Source organism: Haliotis rufescens, unplaced genomic scaffold, assembly GCF_023055435.1.
Source record: "Haliotis rufescens isolate VD_foot unplaced genomic scaffold, xgHalRufe1.0.p SCAF_33, whole genome shotgun sequence".
Lineage (NCBI taxonomy): Eukaryota > Metazoa > Mollusca > Gastropoda > Lepetellida > Haliotidae > Haliotis > Haliotis rufescens.
The window spans coordinates 4,822,632-4,840,744 of NW_025964035.1; the positions used below are offsets into that span (position 1 = coordinate 4,822,632).

Below are 18,113 nucleotides of genomic sequence, written 5' to 3' on the forward strand. Positions count from 1 at the left end.
ATGGTAGCAAATGGGTACAGGATGTGTATCGTGATATAATGCCCTGGATTATCGAGGATGCATCATGTTTGTCGTAGAAGTTAGAGCTCTGAATTTGGGTGTCGTAGCAAGTGTTGGCATGGTGTCAACGCGCTCTTCATCATATAGTTTATTAACATCATCATCATCATCATCATTACTATGAGTAGCACCGCCACCACCACCATCATCATCAGCATCAGTAGCCAAACCGCCACCACCACCACCACCAGCACCGCCGTCATCATCAGTGTTTTAAGAGTCGTAACAGATTTGTAGGCATATCATCATCACCAACCATCTTCGACAACTAAACGCAACGTTAACGTGACTCAGAATAACGCCGTGACTAGTATAGACTGATTATTATTTTCAACCATCTCATCTGACAAACGCAACACAAAACCTGACGATATCTATCCTTGCTTGAAAAACAGTTTCTGCAAAAGGCTAAACAGTATTTTGTAAAATTATATTTTTATTGAGCTAAACTACCTACCCTAGAAGATACACATTGCGACTCGTTCAGCAATTATTGAAGCTCTACTCCTGATACTGTACACATTGAACCCTCGTTAATCTGAAAACCTTTCCCTCCGAACAATTGTGAGCACTGATCCACGTTAGTTTGACCAGTTCTAACCCGGATCTTTACCATGAACATTTCTGCATGCGCATGTTTAATTAATCTGGATAATGTTAACGAAATACGTGATTTGTCTTAATCCGTTCACATTTACCGTTTTTCATTGCACAAAAGACACAAGGAAAATTTACAAAACTAAACAAAACAACAAAAAAACACAGTAAAAAACTGTCGTGACATTCAGCGATGATATCACATTCCACGTTAAAGAGACACTACCCTTGATATTCAACTGATCTACACATACTATTCACACAATATCTTCCTTAGAAGATGCAACAAAAGCTATTATCTTTTGACAAGTTGTAACACGACCTATTTTATAAGTAAACGGCATGACTGTATCCATCAAAGTCGTTTAAGATGATTTATGATCGTATTTTATATCATTATATATCCAGAATTAGTTTGATATTTCCATATAGCGTATTTATCGTTCAATGTTTTGTTGTTGTTTTTAAAAATGGCGCTGTTCTGTACAAGTCCTGGGTGAAGGTCGGTCACGATTAGCATCTAAGACTTGAGGGGCGGTCGGGTAGCCTAGTGGTAAAGCGTTCGCTCATCACGCTGAAGACCCGGGTTCGATTCCCGACATGGGTACAATGTGTGAAGTTTGGTGTCCCCCGCCGTGATATTGCTGGAATATTGCTAAAAGCGGCGTAAAACCATACTCACTCACACTCACTCACTAAAACTTGAGTTAATTAAAACGAACTCAAAGTTGAAAGTCGTTGTCACTCAAGTGAGGGAGAATTGTTTTACGCCGCTTTTAGCACTTTTGGGTGTAAAAGGCAAAATGGTGGTGAAATGTTTACGAATTGATCAATAAACCTCACCATTGCACCCAACCACTTTTGCAACTTTCAATTTTTATTCAATCTTAAAATCAACCGTAAAATGAAGACATTTCTTACAATGTTGTTTGTTTGTTGTTTAACGCCGCACTCAGCAACATTCCCGCTTTATGACGGCGGTCTGTAAATAATCGAGTCAATCCAGTGATTGACATCATGAGCATCGATCTACGCAAAGATACGATGACATGCATCAACCAAATCAGCGAGCTTGCAATAGACTGATTCCCATGACAAGTTAAAATATACACGGTGTATTGTAGTGCGATGGCCCTTAGTACAGTCGAACCTCGTTGTGTCGAACCACCCTATCCCGTTAATGTCCTCTTGCGACAAGCATGTAACTGAAATATTGCATACAGTGGCGCAAAACAACATTCACTCACAAATAGGTTGCCTGGTTTAGTTTGCAATGCACGTGTTATTTTCTATGTATACTACCGAACGTTTAGTAGAATTTATCAGATATATCATCTCTTGTTTCATGCACACTTGGTATTTCATAAACATCAATTTGGGTCTACCCCATTTTAAATCGTAGTATATTTGTTAGTTTTAATTGATAGCTACAATTGACTATAATCGCCAGCGACTGAAGGCATGTGTAAATCCTGCTGGGGAGCCGTGAAGGAAGCAGAAGTATTGTAAGTCCCCACGGTCCCCAGTATTGTAAGTCCCCACGGTCCCTAGTATTGTAAGTCCCCACGGTCCCCAGTATTGTAAGTCCCCACGGTCCCTAGTATTGTAAGTCTCCACGGTCCCTAGTATTGTAAGTCCCCACGGTCTCTAGTATTGTAAGTCTCCACGGTCCCTAGTATTGTAAGTCCCCACGGTCCCCAGTATTGTAAGTCCCCACGGTCCCTAGTATTGTAAGTCTCCACGGTCTCTAGTATTGTAAGTCCCCACGGTCCCCAGTATTGTAAGTCCCCACGGTCCCCAGTATTGTAAGTCCCCACGGTCTCTAGTATTGTAAGTCCCCACGGTCCCTAGTATTGTAAGTCCCCACGGTCCCCAGTATTGTAAGTCCCCACGGTCCCTAGTATTGTAAGTCTCCACGGTCTCTAGTATTGTAAGTCCCCACGGTCCCCAGTATTGTAAGTCCCCACGGTCCCCAGTATTGTAAGTCCCCACGGTCTCTAGTATTGTAAGTCCTCACGGTCCCTAGTATTGTAAGTCCCCACGGTCTCTAGTATGGTGGCCTAACTTTGGATGCTGGCGATCTCTAGCTCGATTTTATCATATATTGTTATGTATTGTAATATCGTTTTATCGTTCCATATTAGTTATAAATATGTCTGTGATACTCTTGTTATTTTAATGTTCTTTGCTGACAGGTTTTTTAGAAAGTTTATATTTCGTATGTGTGTTTAAATCGTTGTAGTCACGATATGGTTTAAATACTGCCGACGTGATGCAAATCTTAACTCACTCACTCACTCATAAACATCAGTTTTGTGTATGATGGAAAGATGAATATATCCCTATCAAAAGTGGGGCAGTATAGAATATATATGTGATCTTACATGTGTGAATTTATAGCGTGTGCTTTTGAAAACTGATAAGCTATTTCGTTTTTCTGCGGAAAGTAATATTTCTAAAATTTTCCCTATCTTCTGACTCATAGCGTGATGAACTGCTCGACTATTGTTTATCGAGATCATAAAAAAATATTTTCCCCAACACGACAATCGCTAATTTATCTAAAAAATGAAAAAGACAATCGTCACAACTCGTTCACGTGGACCATGGTGGTAGCCAGCCGCGTGACAAACACGATTCGCTTTTGGGTATGTGTTTCACAATGACAGCCTTACGTATGTTTCACAATGACAGCCTTACGTATGTTTCACAGTGACAGCCTTACGTATGTTTCACAACAATCTTTTTAACTATATGTTTCACAACAATCTTTTTAACTATATGTTTCACAACAACAACCTTTTTGACTATATGTTTCACAACAACAACCTTTTTAACTATATGTTTCACAACAACAACCTTTTTAACTGTATGTTTCACAACAACAACCTTTTTAACTATATGTTTCACAACAACAACCTTTTTAACGATATGTTTCACAACAACAATCTTTTTAACTATATGTTTCACAACAATCTTTTTAACTATATGTTTCACAACAATCTTTTTAACTATATGTTTCACAACAATCTTTTTAACTATATGTTTCACAACAACAACCTTTTTGACTATATGTTTCACAACAACAACCTTTTTAACTATATGTTTCACAACAACAACCTTTTTAACTATATGTTTCACAACAACAACCTTTTTAACTATATGTTTCACAACAACAATCTTTTTAACTATATGTTTCACAACAACCTTTTTAACTGTATGTTTCACAACAACAACCTTTTTAACTATATGTTTCACAACAATCTTTTTAACTATATGTTTCACAACAACAACCTTTTTGACTATATGTTTCACAACAACAACCTTTTTAACTATATGTTTCACAACAACAACCTTTTTAACTGTATGTTTCACAACAACAACCTTTTTAACTATATGTTTCACAACAACAACCTTTTTAACGATATGTTTCACAACAACAATCTTTTTAACTATATGTTTCACAACAATCTTTTTAACTATATGTTTCACAACAATCTTTTTAACTATATGTTTCACAACAATCTTTTTAACTATATGTTTCACAACAACAACCTTTTTGACTATATGTTTCACAACAACAACCTTTTTAACTATATGTTTCACAACAACAACCTTTTTAACTATATGTTTCACAACAACAACCTTTTTAACTATATGTTTCACAACAACAACCTTTTTAACTATATGTTTCACAACAACAACCTTTTTAACGATATGTTTCACAACAACAATCTTTTTAACTATATGTTTCACAACAACAACCTTTTTAACTATATGATTCATAATAATAATCAATTAGATACCTGTTTCACAATAACATTTTTTTCCGGAATATGTTTCATAATATCAATCGTGTAGATATGAGTCTCACAATAACAATCTTATAGACGTGTGTTTTACAATAACAATTTATTAGATATGTGTTTCACAATAACAATTTATTAGATACGTGTTTCACAATATCAATCGTTTAGCTATGTGTTTCACAATAACAATCTTTCAGGAATGTGTTTCATAATAACAATCTTTTTTATATATATTTCACAATAACAATCTTTCAGGTTTATGTGAGGTATATGCTTTCGCTCGTCAGATACAAGAACTATTCTCTCGTTTCATAAAATTTGTATTACACGGGAGCTCGTTTAGTATTCTATACGGCATTTAGGATATGTTCTGTTATATAGTTAAAGCCACAAATCAATTTAACGTGGATACTTAGCGATATGTAGGGTCATCATCAGGATCATCATCATCAATCATCAATCATCATCACCATCACCATCACCATCATCATCATCATAAGCACCAACCTGTTGACCAGCCCGCCGAGGCCGTAAACTAAGCAAAGAAAAGAGTTAATTATCAGTGTTCGAGAAACGCCGACTATTCACTAATGATATTTTACTATCGTGTCCATGTACATCATGATCACCTCGTTAAATTGTACTGGGGGGGGGGGGGGTCGTCTAAGGCGCCGCGAATCGCGGAGTGTGCAGAGTTGCGTCCCCTGGGCACGCCAGAAACCTGTGATCGTGGGTTTGAAATTCCGGTTTGCCTGCATCACTTCGGGCTTTCCTCCCACATTAAGCTGACACGCCGCGATATAACTGGAATACTGTTAAAAGCGGCGATAAACCCAACTCACTCACTCACTCACTCACTCATATTTTCAGGTATTGAAGACACGGAGACTCTTCTGTTTCATACCATCAGTTTGCATTGATATATTGAACTAGCTGTTGTCGTGTGTCTTGACGAGGTGAGAGGATGGCGGAAGAAAATATTTGTCACGTTAAATTATAAAATTGAAATCTACACCGTCGTGTTTTGGAAAGAAACAAAAATAAGTTAATATCATGTTAACCCAGACACTGCAGTCGAGTAAGTGGGTGAATATGGTTTTACGCCGCTTTTAGCAATATTCCAGCAATATCACGGCAGGGGACACCGGGAAATGGGCTTCACACATTGTACCCATGTGAAGAATCGAACCCGGGTCATCGGCGTGACGAGACAACGCTTTGACCACTAGACTACCCGACCGCCGCCAGAGCAGTCGAAAGATAGGACGCCGGAGAATAATGTAGATATCCGTTTCTCCAGTGAATGGACAAAATGGGATCTACTTGCTGGCATGAATACACAATGCCATTTAGAAAGTGGTTAAATGTACCAAATTGTAGGGATCTAGAGTACCAGTTGTCGCAAGTACCAAGCACGGCCATTACAAGTACCAAGCACGACCATTACAAGTACCAAGCACTGCCATTACAAGTACCAAGCACGACCATTACATTACAAGTACCAAGCACGACCATTACATTACAAGTACCAAGCACGACCATTACAGGTACCAAGCACTGCCATTACAAGTACCAAGCACGACCATTACAAGAACCAAGCACGACCATTACAAGTACCAAGCACTGCCATTACAAGTACCAAGCACTACCATTACAAGTACCAAGCACGACCATTACAAGTACCAAGCACTGCCATTACAAGTACCAAGCACTACCATTACAAGTACCAAGCACGACCATTACATTACAAGTACCAAGCACGACCATTACAAGTACCAAGCACTGCCATTACAAGTACCAAGCACTACAATTACAAATACCAAGCACGACCATTACAAGTACCAAGCACTGCCATTACAAGTACCAAGCACTACCATTACAAGTACCAAGCACTACCATTACAAGTACCAAGCACTGCCATTACAAGTACCAAGCACTGTCAATACAAGCACCAAGCACTACCATTACAAGTACCAAGCACTGTCATTACAAGCACCAAGCACGACCATTACAAGTACCAAGCACTACCATTACAAGTACCAAGCACTATCATTACAAGTACCAAGCACTACCATTACAAGCACCAAGCACTACCATTACAAGTACCAAGCACTGTCATTACAAGCACCAAGCACGACCATTACAAGTACCAAGCACTGCCATTACAAGTACCAAGCACTACCATTACAAGTACCAAGCACGACCATTACATTACAAGTACCAAGCACGACCATTACAAGTACCAAGCACTGCCATCACAAATACCAAACACTAACATTACAAATACCAAGCACGACCATTACAAGTACCAAGCACTGCCATTACAAGCACCAAGCACAACCATTACAAGTACCAAGCACGACCATTACAAGTACCAAGCACTACCATTACAAGCACCAAGCACTACCATTACAAGTACCAAGCACGACCATTACAAGTACCAAGCACTACCATTACATTACAAGTACCAAGCACGACCATTACAAGTACCAAGCACGACCATTACAAGTACCAAGCACTACCATTACAAGGTGACCTATGACAACTAGAGTTCGTGTGTGTGTTGAGACAGTATCACCTACGTTCTGTAATGGTTAGCATGTTGAGACAGTATCACCTAGGTTCTGTAATGGTTAGCATGTTGAGACAGTATCACCTACGTTCTGTAATGGTTAGCATGTTGAGACAGTATCACCTAGGTTCTGTAATGGTTAGCATGTTGAGACAGTATCACCTACGTTCTGTAATGGTTAGCATGTTGAGACAGTATCACCTACGTTCTGTAATGGTTAGCATGTTGAGACAGTATCACCTACGTTCTGTAATGGTTAGCATGTTGAGACAGTATCACCTACGTTCTGTAATGGTTAGCATGTTGAGACAGTATCACCTACGTTCTGTAATGGTTAGCATGCTGAGATAATTGATAAAAAAACGGAATCAATCAGACATGTGTCAAAACATCAACCACCTACGACTTTGTCAGCCCTGTTGTTTGAAACGAAGTCGTTCCAGCAAACATGATACTAAGGCATCAACACGGCGGCGACAAATCATCACGTCTTTATTAAAATGGCCAAGAAATTAAATTCACAATAAAATAATATCCCAAAATGCTCAATTAACGCAGGCATGTTTAAAACAAAATGAATAATATTAGTTTCAATTTATTCCATGATTGACATCTTACACCATTGTTTTACTAATATGCGATTACCTCCCTTACAGACTGAGTTTCCACAGTGAACGAGCGCAGTAGCTTATTCGGGCGACATGGCCGCCGTGCGTACAGCACGTTCGCAGTCTCCCAGTCAATATTGCGGTGAACTTTCTGACAGTTGTCATGTATGTCAGGGTTTAAATAAACGTATGACCTGAACAGCTAACAACCGATAAGTCCCATAGGCTTTTCGACCCGTGAAGATCCGGGGTGGAATGAGTCTTCAGCAACCCGACCGCCCCCGTGCATGTACGTGTGTGTGTTTGTGTGATTGCTTGTACTAGTCCGGACTGATGCCGATTTATAGTGCTAGCTCACTGAGATATTATGCCGCAGTTTAACATGAATACCACACTCAGACACAGTATACTAACGCCGAGCCGACCAGTCCTTGTTTTAGCCCCTTAATGCCGAGCGCCAGACAGGGAAACAACAAGTACCATCTTTTAACGTCTTATGGTATGACGCGGCCGGGGATCAAACCCCGGACCTTCCGCTCTCCGGGCGGACGCTCTACCACTAGACCACGGAGGCGGTCTCAAACCATAGAAACATAAAGAGAAGTATGGACGAAAAATAGAGATGTTTCCAATGTGTACCCCCATTTAATGATAAAACTAACAATCGGCCAAGTGTTACCACAGTGTCTTTATTCTTATCACGATATGCTGCACGTGATTTTCAAACTTTACACGCTAATCCTGCACGTAACAAAAGGTGCACCTGTGATGCGTTCATGAGCGTCGGTTCACACAACATACCGGTGTGTTCGTGTGTGCATAGAACCAATCTAATATCTTGAATAAGAATATTATATATTAACCAACATGTATGGCGTTTCTTTTGTCGGTGAGTATGCATGTATATTCCTTTACACAAAACAAGATACAAATTTTACAGACACAACACGCAGAGCCTATACACGATAAAAAATATTGAAATAAAATCACTTGAGTTCAGAATCAGAGTTCAGAGTTATGTTCATGAATCACGTGCAGCTATATGTCCCACGTCCTGCACGTTTACTACGTGGTTCACGAAATATCACAAAGACCATTCGTTAAACCATCATAAAGAAAAGCGATTGTATTGCCAGAACTTATCTTCTCGAGTGGGCAACGGTTGTCACACAGTTTTGTTGATGGCGTCCATGTGATATCTAATATATATCTGTCAATCAATCATGTCACAATCATTTCAGAAGCATGTGGCAAAACAGGTGCGTGGGTTTCGCATTATCTATTTTTAGGTCGATTGATGTTTGAAGAACAAAACACTTGTTCGTCAATTCAGAAAATTACTAACCATTGACCGACAAGCATGGCTGTTCAATAAAAAACGGACCACAATGTATGTGGTCAAGCGGACAGCGTCTATGAAGTTTATATACAACGCAAAAAGTTGTTGAACGCCACGTTCAGCAATATTCCAGCTAAACGGCGCCCTGTATATAATGCTTTTTGTTTATTTGTTGTTTAACGCCGCACTCAGCCATATTCCAGCTGTATGACGGCGGTCTGTAAATAATCGATTTTGGACCAGACAATCCAGTGATTGACATCATGAGCATCGATCCACGCAGTTAGGATACGATGCAAATAATGAGACAAGTGATTGATATTATGAGCCACGGGGTGGGGCTGGCTCACAGTGATTTTATACGGCACTAGATATATTTACATGTACAGTCTCATGCATACTTATTTTTTCAGACCCTTGAAAATTTTGCTTAGAATAGATCTTCAGCAACCCATGCTTGCAATAAAACGCGACTATGCTTGTCGTAAGAGGCGACTAACGTGATAGGGTGGTCGGGCTCGCTGACTTGGTTGATGCATGTCATCGTATCCCAATTGCGTGAATCGATGCTCATGATGTCAGTCACTGGACTTTCTGGTCCAGACTCGATTATTTACAGACCGCCGTCATATAGCCGGAATATTGCTGAGTGTGGCGTTAAAAAACAAACAAAAAAACTTATTTTTTCAAGCAACTTCGGGTGCAATTAATTGTTTTCGATTACCTAAACCCCCCCAAAATCTGGATAACTATATAATTAAATAAGAATTTGCCCTAACATAAGGTATGAATGTCTCTCTTTCTGCTGTATCAGTAATTGCTATAACAGGCTTCACTATTTGGTGCTGTCACCAACAAAATACTCTTCACAACACGATCCATTCCGAAACATTCCCGAGTAGTACCGGGAAGTCGCGAGTGGTTCCGAATGCTTCGATTGATAAATCGAACCTTTTTGCACCTTCACGATACATTCCTACCAACTTATTACTGTTTTACCCGAGCCGTCAATCGGCCCACGGTATTGGCCTATGAATAACGACCGGCGGCCTACATCGTCGTGTCAAAAGAGAGATATTTGAGACATGACTTATTTTTCCCCATATTCCTCCGCATGTTCCGAGACTAAACATCGGACAAAGATGTACATGCTATTGGCGTGGATGGGACTAAGTGATCTTATCTGATCACCCCCACTCCATTAGCACGATTCATCACTGTCAGGCTCGGTAAAGAAAGGTGCAGATTCCAAACAGGTATGACAGATCATTTCAAGCTTTGGATGATGATTTGGTTTGAAATAAGTTTGAAGGAAAATACTATTTTTATAGGCACGCTTGTGTAAAAATCGTGATAGATGATGGTTTGGTGTGATAAATTCCGCTTGCCTCCCTCGATTCCGACCAGAATAGATACATAAGGTGTCTTTTTGTAAAATAATTAAAAGAACATCGATTTTTCATAAATAATGTCACAAAATAAGTTTGAATCAGAAAGGTAAAAAGAGGCTATTGCTAAATTTACCATGTTTATCGTCATTCTGGCTGTGTATTAAAATTACAGAAATTTACCCAGGGTTTCTCTAAATGGTCAAGACCCGGGATTCTGGGTAACCCCACACGTAACACTCACATGGATCTTACTCAACTTATTGCTGAAATATTGCTTAATGTGGCGTTAAACAACAAAACCAAACCAAAATCAGAATAACCTCAAATTGTTGTTTGTTTGTTTGTTTGTTGTTTAACGCCGCACTCAGCAATATTCCAGCAATATGATGGCGGTCTGTAAATAATCGAGCATCGATCAACTCAATTTGGATACGACCAAGCGAGCCTGACCACCCGATTCCGTTAGTCGCCTCTTACGACAAGCATAGTCACAAATAGTAGGCTACTAGGAACAGATGGATAGGCCGTATATTTGGATAAAATTCGAACCCATCAGTAGTTTGTTTGTTTGTTTGTTGTTTAACGCCGCTCTCATCAGTATTCCAGCTACATGACGGCGGTCTGTACATAATCGAGTCTGGACCAGACAATCCAGTGATTGACATCATGAGCATTTGGGATACGATGACATCAACCAAGTCAGCGAGCCTGACCACCCGATCCTGTTAATTGCCTCATACGACAAGTCGCCTGTTACGGCAAGCATGGGTCGCCGAAGACCTTTGCAACCCCGGATCTTCACGGGTACCAGCCCTAACAATGCTCATCAGTAGATCTTAGTGTTTTTATATGGACTATCATTATATGAGGACAGCGTTAAATGGGTTGTTATCCAGCCTTGGGACCAACAACGTTAGCATTGTGCTGTCACTACCCCTTGTGTACAGTACATACACCCTGTGCACTCAAAAGAACCCACTCGTTCGATGGTAGATGACCAGATGGTGGCGACACAAATACGTACATACTCCTGAACACAAGTTGCGAAACGTGTGGTGTCACCCTGGGCAAGTGACTTAGTTCAAAATGTGCCCCTGTATATAATAATAATAATGATGATGATGATGATGTCCTGAACACAAGTTGCGAAACGTGTGGTGTCACCCTGGGCAAGTGACTTAGTTCAAATGTGCCCCTGTATATAATAATGATGATGATGATGATGATGATGATATTAATAATAATAATAATAATAAAGCAAAAAACATTCCGTGGTGTAAAGTACTTATCAGTTACATCTATATTACATGACACGAGACTGTTATAAAAATAAATACTGAATCTGCACGTCAGGAGATAATTATTGACATTTGATATATAACAGTTTTCGTATAACAGTAATTACCACCCACGACTTTGCCGTACATTGTTTGGCAATACTGGTGACCAGTGACTGACGTAAAGCTCCACCCACCTATATCGGTGTCCAGTGACTGACATATAGCTCCACCCACCTATATCGGTGTCCAGTGACTGACATATAGCTCCACCCTCCTATATCGGTGTCCAGTGACTGACAAATAGCTCCACCCTCCTATATCGGTGTCCAGTGACTGACATATAGCTCCACCCACATATATCGGTGTCCAGTGACTGACATATAGCTCCACCCACCTATATCGGTGTCCAGTGACTGACATATAGCTCCACCCACATATATCGGTGTCCAGTGACTGACATATAGCTCCACCCACCTATATCGGTGTCCAGTGACTGACATATAGCTCCACCCACATATATCGGTGTCCAGTGACTGACATATAGCTCCACCCACCTATATCGGTGTCCAGTGACTGACATATAGCTCCACCCACCTATATCGGTGTCCAGTGACTGACAAATAGCTCCACCCTCCTATATCGGTGTCCAGTGACTGACATATAGCTCCACCCACATATATCGGTGTCCAGTGACTGACGTAAAGCTCCACCCACCTATATCGGTGTCCAGTGACTGACGTATAGCTCCACCCACATATATCGGTCTCCAGTGACTGACATATAGCTCTACCCACCTATATCGGTGTCCAGTGACTGACATATAGCTCCACCCACATATACCGGCGACCAGTGACTGACATATAGCTCCACCCACATATACCGGCGACCAGTGACTGACGTATAGCTCCACCTTCATATCTTGGCGACCAGTGACTGACGTATAGCGCCACCTTCTTATCTTGGCGACCAGTGACTGACTTATAGGTCCACCCACCTATTCCGGCGACCAGTGACTGACTTATAGCTCCACCCACCTATTCCGGCGACCGGTGACTGATCTAAAGCTCCGATAATCTACAATACATCCTCAGTTATGCAGGGTATTACATCCCATTTCTATGGTGATAAATACCATGCAACGATTGCTACCACATGCCCGTATTGAGCCCTATTCAAAAGACAGGATGCGAAAATGCTGTCCAATCAAATCAGACCCTTGAGCGAGACAAGTATGTGCGTAATGAGTGATGAGATCGATGGACATGGTGACGTCACTTCCCGTCACGTCACGTCGATGTGGAAGCAAGTGGGCCAAGGGTATGCATCATTATGGACATATAACGCCTTTGTTAACCGAGGATGATAGGTTATTAGTTAATTAGCTTGGCATCCCCTTAGGGACTACTGGCACCTGAATTGCTGTTATGATTTTGGTTTAAGGTTTAATCATGAATAACTCTACAGTGAATACTTTAAAGAATACGTTTTGCATCCGAGGTGAGTTGGACATAACGAATGATAGATAGAACGAAAAGCTGAAAAACCGGAACGGTTTCATAGAACGAAAAGCTGAAAAAACGGAACGGTTTCATAGAACGAAAAGCTGAAAAAACCGGAACGGTTTCATAGAACGAAAAGCTGAAAAAACGGAACGGTTTCATAGAACGAAAAGCTGAAAAAACGGAACGGTTTCATAGAACGAAAAGCTGAAAAAACGGAACGGTTTCATAGAACGAAAAGCTGAAAAAACGGAACGGTTTCATAGAACGAAAAGCTGACCAAAACAAATAGTGGGATAACGCAAATACTTCAATAGAATGGCGGAACTACTTTCTTTCTCCAGATTGTTTTCTCCTGGAAAACCATGATAATGCATGGGCCCTACTCCCGAAACTTTAGGAACTTTCACCCGATGCCGGACGAGAAATGATTGTTCGTGTGCCAAGACGTGACATTGCTGAAATTAGTGCTAGATTTATTTATTATTATCTCAAAACATAAATCTAATAGTGAGTGAGTGAGTTAAAATTAACGTCGCATCGGCATTATTTCAACCATATAGCGACTTAAATTTGATATATCACGCGAGTAAAATGACACTTTATGATGGAGGTAGTTTCGTTCTGTCTCCATTGCACAATGTTTTTTTTGTTTTGTTTTTTAAAAATAAAAAAATAAAAAATGTAAAAAAAGCACAACGAAACTACAGAGCAGAACATTTCCTTTTTTTTCCTTGTCAAATAACATGTCGCTTCGGCAATCATAACAATGTCTGCTTTATCAGATCTCTGAATGAGATAACATTTCATCTAACAAGAAAATACCAATGTCCTAAACAGTTATCACACCATCACACTCATCATTTAGAATTATTCATATTTTGATGAAGCCGACATTCATTTAGCTTAAGGATCCCGTATCTCACGCGTTTATCGCGTTCCCTGTTTGTCAACGTCACTTATTCAGGTTGTGTTGGGCTCGTCGTGCGCCGTAATAAAACCATGCGTTACAATGAATGACATTTTCATCTTGTTGTTGTAGGGTGCGCGCGCATACTAACACAGACAGATGGGGGACATCATCTAATAACACTCGTAGGTAGCGTCCCTATATTGAATTATATCACATCGCTCTCTCGGAATCCTGGCTCGACACCGCCAAACAATTCGGAGACGACGACGTTAAAAATATATTATTCTCCATGCGTGTTGAGTATTGTTTTACGACGCGTTTTGCAATATTCCAGTAATATCAGGGGGACGCCACAAATGGGCTTCACAAACTGTCCCCATGTCGGGAATCGAACCCGGGCCGACGGTGTGACGAGCGGACGCTTTAACCACTAGGCTACCCCTTCGCGAAGGATCTCGATGTGTTTCAGGTTTATTGCTCCATCTCATGGGGATGGGGTTGTTGGGGTTGGGGTTACCAGGCCAGGGGTCCTAATCGGATCAGGTGGTGGGGTAGCCTAATGGTTACAGCGTTCGTTCGTCACGCCGAAAGCCCGGGTTCGATTCCCGACATGGGTATTAATGTGTGATGACCATTTCTGAGACTTTTTCTGTGGTTGATTAGAACGTACATTTGGATATAACGAACAGTTGGATATAACGAATAATTGGATATAACGAATAATTGGATATACCGAATATAACAGCTGAACAAAACGAACGGTTTGATGGAACGAACGGCTGAACAGAACAAATAGTAGACTACAAGGAACAGATGGATAGACCGTACAGTTGGAAAAAATTCGAACCCATCAGTAGTTTGTTGGTTTGTTGTTTAACGCCGCACTCAGCAATATTCCAGCTATATGACGGCGGTCCGTACATAATCGAGTCTGGACCAGACAATCCAGTGATTGACATCATGAGCATCGATCCACACAATTGGGATACGATGACATGCATCAACCAAGTCAGCGAGCCTGACCACCCGATCCTATTAGTCGCCTCTTACGACAAGCATAGTCGCCTTTTACGGCAAACATGGGTTGCTGAAGACCAATTCCTCCCCGGATCTTCACGGGTCAGTAGTGATATTGATGCGACAGTCTACACAATGAACACATTTCTGTCATAGTCAAGTGACAATATACAGGGGGTGTTTATCTCCTGTAACACACAGTGAGTGGGTGAGTAAGTTGTGTTTAACACCGCTTTTAACAATATTCCAGTTATATCACGGCGTGTCAGTTTAATGTGGGAGGAAAGCCCGAAGTGATGCAGGTCTCAGAGGTTTACCTTTTCGGTGAAACCCACGAGCACGGGTATGGTGCTGACAAACCTAGAAACATAATCCGGTCGAACCAGGATTCGAACCCACAGTCACAAGTTTCTGAGAGACCACACACACAAACACACCACATATACACAAACACAGATACACGCACACACACACACAGATATACGCGCACGCACGCACGTACACACGTACACACGTACACACACACACACACACACGCACACACACCACACACCACACACTACACACACACACACACACACACGCTCCAATCAGAAGTCTACATCATCACAGAATTACAAGGAATTTCGAACTCTGGTCTGGAAACAGCCAGCACGCTAAACTTCAAAGTCAATCAGCCATCCCAAATTTCAACAAGGCGTCAACACATCATGAACAACTCCCACTGTTTTCACAATGACTGAAGTCCAACCCAACTTAAACAGAGAAGAATAACAATTAATCATGCTCCTCTCGCACGCCCAACTAAATTCTACGAAAACTCATTTGTTAAATCAACACGCTTTTAAATGAAACCAGACTTACACGCACATATTTTGTCTCCTGTTCAGCGGTTTACGAGAGTTTAATGTCTGCCATTAACAAACACAATGAACTTCTCCACCGCGCGTTAATCCTTATCAACTGAAAGGCGCTATTCCATTAGTTAGTTACCTTTTAAACCTGTTCACGATGTGCACCCCAAGCATGACGATTCGAGCATACCGCTAATATTATACTTGAACTAAACAATTATAAACACGAAACAAGTACTGGGTACTATTTCAGGGGAATGGTTCGAAAGCATTGCTCGTCACACACTTGTATCTTCGGCTTAACAAAAAAATATTCCCACTGTCTTCCTACGTGTGAGGTGTGTTTTGCAGATACAATAAATAATCAACGAGTGTAACAATAAGATTAATACTAAGGTGATTGAATTTGCAATAAATAGCAATAATAAAATGCAACAACTCCGAGGCACGATCTGACCGGAAGTGGTGTTTATACCGGAAGTGGTGACATTGTTTCAGAAATCCGATCATCTGTGTTATTGAGATGTTATTAGCGGGCTCCGGTGTCGATACTGATGACCACAAACTAATCACGTGCGGGATAAAGTATGAATATTATACACTCAATAAAGTGTCCATTGTAATATTTATTGGTGGGGTATAAAGTTGAATATGACACGATCCAGCACGTCTGTTCCACAGGTAACACGTGCTAGTCTTCTAAGGTTACCAACGATCCTGGCGAGTGAGATAGTGAGGTTTAACGCCGGCGTATGAGTGAGTATTCCAGTTATACCACGACATGTCAGCTTAATGTGGGAGGAAAGCCCGAAGTAATGCAGGCCTAACTCGCTTACCACTTTGTTAAAGCTGTGGAGCTAAAACAATTTGGGCGAACCGGGATTCGAACCCACGATCACTGGTTTCTGGCACACCACTGACGCCTCAATGGTCTACAAAGTATTGTGCTGCAATGTTATTGTACGGATGTCTACTTTGGAAGCGAGACGGTCAGGTAGCCAAGTGGTTAAAGCTTTCTCTCGTCGCGCCGAAGACCCGGGTTCGATTCCCGACATGGGTGAAGCCCATTTCTGGTGTCCCCCGCCGTGATATTGCTGGAATATTGCAAAAAGCGACGTAAAACCATACTCACTCACTACCTTGGAGGCCAGTTTTGGATGATAAATATCAACGAGTCCATTGCCCTATTCCAATCAGTACAAAAAGCCTCTTAAACGCAGGGTGACCTGTTGAGCTATATAGGGCGTTGCAGTTACCTTCGACTGAAATATGCCCACAGTTCTATCGACTACATATTCATTTACCACATTATTGGCCCAATCAATGGGCCAATATTGCAGTCAGAGGCATCCCTGAGGTTTTTGCTTCCCCTTAAGATCAACGACTGTTGTATGGATCACACATATGTGAGGCAAATGTGATTAGATTCATTTATACCAACACGCACGCTTGTTAAAGTGGACGTCATTTTATTCAGCTGTCCGATATTACACCATTTAGGACTAATTTATCCCAAAACTTTGACTCTTAAAAAATATCTTTTCAGGTTATTAATTGATATTTGTTATTCGCTTTCAGTTGTTTCCAGCAGGCATATTGTTTAAGATCAGTTGTTTGAGAAAAATATAATTTTTCTTTTCATAATCATTGACTGGTGAGGTTGTTGCTAGGATACATCAAAACAACGTTCGCTTATATGATTAGCCATCATGAATCACTTTAACCGGTACACTTACACTTTAACCGGTACGCTACCACATCGCCCAGAGAGAGAGAGAGAGAGAGAGAGAGTGAGTGAGTGAGTATGGTTTTACGCCGCTTTTAGCAATATTCCAGCAATTTCACGGCGAGAGAGAGAGAGAGAGAGAGAGAGAGAGAGAGAGAGAGAGAGAGAGAGACGTCCAGTCCTTATTTTAGCCCCTTAACGCCGGCGGGGGCCAGGCAGGGTAACAACAAGCATAATATTTAACGTCTTTTTGTTTGATGCGTCCGGACTCGAACCACCGACCTTCCGGTCTCGGGAAAAACGCACTTGTAAGACAACGAAAACGTCCCCTTCTAAATATGTGTAAAACATCAAGCATACTACGTCCAATGTTAAAACAGAGCAAGCTCCCCAGTAAAAAATCCCAAGTGAAGACTCAGACTGCGCGTATATGTTCTTAGCTCAAAGA

The 18,113-nt window shown here is 41.1% G+C and overlaps 1 protein-coding gene across 2 annotated transcripts in view; it reads right to left on the reverse strand.

The window, feature by feature from the left end:
* LOC124150276 overlaps nt 1–18,113 on the reverse strand; it is a 39,336-nt gene that overhangs the window by 4,790 nt on the left and 16,433 nt on the right. The window lies entirely within an intron of this gene.